The sequence below is a fragment of the Pempheris klunzingeri genome, unplaced genomic scaffold (assembly GCF_042242105.1).
Source record: "Pempheris klunzingeri isolate RE-2024b unplaced genomic scaffold, fPemKlu1.hap1 Scaffold_350, whole genome shotgun sequence".
In the NCBI taxonomy this organism is placed as follows: domain Eukaryota; kingdom Metazoa; phylum Chordata; class Actinopteri; order Acropomatiformes; family Pempheridae; genus Pempheris; species Pempheris klunzingeri.
The window spans coordinates 21,352-25,585 of record NW_027255274.1 but is presented as its reverse complement, the minus strand read 5'-3'; the positions used below and the strand labels follow the sequence as shown (position 1 = coordinate 25,585).

The following is a 4,234-nucleotide window of genomic DNA, read 5'->3' as shown; positions in this document are numbered from 1 at the left end:
CAACTCAGTTTTTTTGAAATAAATAACAGTGGTTGGAAGGAAGAAGGTGCTAAAGGTGCTAAAGTGTCATGATCTCAACATGATCTCTGCCGTGTCACTGAAACGACCCCCCAGGCAGCACCACACTCACAACGTCCCGTCACGTCGTCTAAGTTCTGCTCCTCCTTCGGAGAGGAGAGATTTCTGCAGCGTCTGTTGGAGCGATGAGCAGGAACGCTGAGGCCGAGCGGGAACGCTGAGGCCGAGCGGGAACGCTGAGCGGGAACGCTGAGGCCGAGCGGGAACGCTGAGGCCGAGCGGGAACGCTGAGCGGGAATGCTGGCATTGAGCCGATGTGACGTCAGCAGGAAGTGGATTTTCTCGGTCTGAGGAGGGGTTCCTTCGCGGTGTGCCGGTCTGTCGGCAGGTTAACAGGTTACCAGACCAAACCGCTCCCAGAAACCTCCTGCATGTGTTCACTGCTGCTTTAAGTGCCGCAGCGGAGGGGGGGGGGGCATTTGTTCTTAATGAATGAATAATGGATGAATTATTTTTTAGTGCTGCGTTCGTGAGCCCAACATTTCCCTCTAACTCCTCCCAGGTGAAATCCTCTGCAGAGCGTCCGGCCCGTGGCCTCCTGCCAACGACCCGAGGCGTTCAGGTGCAGCACGTTTTAACCAGCGTTCTGACACCTCAGATGGATATAAGGTGTTCTTCAGACGGGTCGTATGAATCAGTCAGGGTTCTCCTTCCTGTCTGTGTGTGTGTGTGTGTGTGTGTGTGTGTGTGTGTGTGTGTGTGAGTGTGTGTGTGTGTGTGTGTGTGTGTGTGTGTGTGTGTGTGTGTGTGTGTGTGTGTGTGTGTGTGTGTGTGTGTGGTGTGTGTGTGTGTGTGTGTGTGAGTGTGTGTGTGTGTGTGTGTGTGTGTGTGTGTGTGTGTGTGTGTGTGTGTGTGTGTGTGTGTGAGTGTGTGTGTGTGTGTGTGTGTGTGTGTGTGTGTGTGTGTGTGTGTGTGTAATTAGCTGTAGTTTGTGAACTGTCACCAGCTGTCTGCAGAAGCACACACACACTTCCTGTCTTCCTCCTCTTGTAATTACTGCTGAGTGTTCAGTGGTTTTTTGCGCCTGTACAGCAGCTGGCTGACAGCGACATTTGGACACACACACACACACACGGACACACACACACACACACACACACACACACACACGGACAGACACACACACACACACACACACACACGGACAGACACACACACACACACACACACACACGGACACACAGTATTAAAAGATGAATCTGTTATTGATCCTTCATGTATTCATTGATATTTATATCCCGCTGATAGTTTAATTGGAGGACACAGTGTGTGTGTGTGTGTGTGTGTGTGTGTGTGTGTGTGTGTGTGTGTGTGTGTGTGTGTGTCCATGAAGGACCACTCGTCATCGTCATCTTTGATGCTTGTTGCCATGGTTACAGCTCTCTTCAGTGTAGAGACGTCCCAAATTTTTCTCCGAGCTCAACACTTTCTGTGACCTGCGGCGGGGGGGGGGGGGGTACTGGGAGGGAGGGGGGGGTCTGTGTTTTCTGCTGCTCGTGTTCTGGTGTGTGAACACGCCATCACACAGGCTGGTTACCGTGGAGACCTTATTTAAAGTGGTTCCACGTTCATAACTAACGTTCTGACTTTTCGTCCTGTAGAGGATTTCCTGTCCAGACCGTCCTGAAGTACCCTGTGAATACCAGTGTTCCTCAGAGGATGAATCGATCGATGAATCGATGTGCCCCACCATCATGACACCGGAACTACAGCTGCACTGTTTAAACATAATGTGACAACATAGTGGAGGTCTATAGTGTGTGTGTGTTAGTTAGTCAGTGTGTCAGTGTGTAGTGGAGGTCTATAGTGTGTGTGTGCTAGTTAGTCAGTGTGTCAGTGTGTAGTGGAGGTCTATAGTGTGTGTGTGTTAGTTAGTCAGTGTGTCAGTGTGTAGTGGAGGTCTATAGTGTGTGTGTGCTAGTTAGTCAGTGTGTCAGTGTGTAGTGGAGGTCTATAGTGTGTGTGTGCTAGTTAGTCAGTGTGTCAGTGTGTAGTGGAGGTCTATAGTGTGTGTGTGTGCTAGTTAGTCAGTGTGTCAGTGTGTAGTGAAGGTCTATAGTGTGTGTGTGTGTTAGTTAGTCAGTGTGTCAGTGTGTAGTGGAGGTCTATAGTGTGTGTGTGTGCTAGTTAGTCAGTGTGTTAGTGTGTAGTGGAGGTCTATAGTGTGTGTGTTAGTTAGTCAGTGTGTCAGTGTGTAGTGGAGGTCTATAGTGTGTGTGTGTGTTAGTTAGTCAGTGTGTCAGTGTGTAGTGGAGGTCTATAGTGTGTGTGTGCTAGTTAGTCAGTGTGTCAGTGTGTAGTGGAGGTCTATAGTGTGTGTGTGTTAGTTAGTCAGTGTGTCAGTGTGTAGTGGAGGTCTATAGTGTGTGTGTTAGTTAGTCAGTGTGTCAGTGTGTAGTGGAGGTCTATAGTGTGTGTGTGCTAGTTAGTCAGTGTGTCAGTGTGTAGTGGAGGTCTATAGTGTGTGTGTGCTAGTTAGTCAGTGTGTCAGTGTGTAGTGGAGGTCTATAGTGTGTGTTAGTCAGTGTGTAGTGGCTCATTGGATGACAAATCGACGTCCCTGCAGCTCCGTTCACCAACAGACAAAAGCTGGATCCTCCTGCAACAATAACTTCATTTACATAGAATGGAAGCACAGCAGATCTATGAGCCCAAGATCTGTGAGGAGAGAGAGACACACAGACAGGCAGAGAGAGAGAGACAGGTAGAGAGAGAGACAGGTGGTGGAGGTGATGGAGGTGATGGAGGTGGTGGAGGTGATGGAGGTGATGGAGGTGGTGGTGGAGGTGATGGAGGTGGTGGAGGTGATGGAGGTGATGGAGGTGATGGAGGTGGTGGAGGTGGTGGAGGTGATGGAGGTGGTGGAGGTGGTGGAGGCTCTGGCCTCCTTTCTTTTCACACCTGAGTTGTGATATCTAGTTTTCACGTCGGCGCTCTGCAGCAGAGAACAGAGGATCTTCAGTGAGACGGGCAGCAGCAGGGTGTACTGCTGGGGGGTTTCCAGACCCCCTCCACCCTCCACCCTCCACCCTCCACCCTCCACCCCCCAGACCAGGAGAGATGAAAATATTGACTTTTATTGTGAACATCTCTGAAGCTGCTCCCTCCTCTCTAATCAGGTTATTGGCAATTTCCTCCCCCAGTCAGAGAAACCACAGTAGATCAGTAGATCACTAGATCTAACTAACTAACAATGTTTTAACCTCCTGATGATCCAACGGTGTGAAGCCACCAAAGACCAGACAGGAGTCAGTCTGTTTTCCGGATCCTCCTCCTCAGAAGTTTACCTGGTCTGAATCAGAGGAGCCACCGGCCAATCACAGTCCAGGATTATGACGATCCTGCCTTCAGGAAACAGTGTTAAAACGTATTCATTAAAAACTATTTCTTAAACTTAACTCCGTTACTAAACCCCACGTCTTATCCCGGGGTGTGTTTGGAAACTTAGAAACCTGAATAATCTGAATAATCTGGGATGTTTGGGAGCCCAGTAATCCAGAGGAGGCTCAGGTTCACCAGAGAGCTGCGACACCACACAACTACTACATATGCATGAAAAGGCCCCACGGAGCCAATACTGTTCATTTACATTTAAAGCCACTCAGAGGGGAAATCTGAAGGGTGGGTTCGTCTGAGGCGGGGGGGGGGGGGGCTCTGTGTGTGTGTGTGTGGGGGGGGCCTCAGGGGGGAACGGACTGGATTTGGCAGCAATTAAGCCGATCCACTCGGAGCTGTGGGAGCGTGTCTGAGCACTAATTCCTCCTCGTGGTCTCTGAATGGAAAAGTTTACCTCAAAGAAGTCCAAACTCTGAAGCACTTCATTAGCGACAGGGAGGAGAGGTCCTGTTAGCGTGATGGGCCGCCTGTGAGGGGGGAGGACGAGGGGGAGGATGAGGGGGGAGGACGAGGGGGGAGGACGAGGAAGTCTGTGCAATAATGAGGCCGAGTCAGCAAACATGACCTCAGAGGTCTAAATCATCACGGCCTTATTAAAGCTCCCCTCAGAGGAACAGAGAGAAGTGGAGCTCTGCAGACCACAAACACACAGCAGGAAAGGAAGAGAGAGAGCAGGCGCCTCACGTCCTGCTCCACCACACGTCCTGCTCCACCTCACGTCCTGCTCCACCTCACGTCCTGCTCCACCTCACGTCCTGCT

General features: G+C 50.6%; 1 long non-coding RNA gene across 1 annotated transcript; it reads left to right on the top strand.

Annotated features, from left to right (window-relative positions):
- Positions 1 to 2,276: 2,276 nt before the first annotated feature.
- Positions 2,277 to 2,608, top strand: LOC139225531 (uncharacterized). Its single transcript, XR_011587141.1, has 3 exons — positions 2,277 to 2,312; positions 2,429 to 2,464; positions 2,577 to 2,608. It is a non-coding gene; the product is annotated as an uncharacterized lncRNA (long non-coding RNA).
- Positions 2,609 to 4,234: the final 1,626 nt, after the last annotated feature.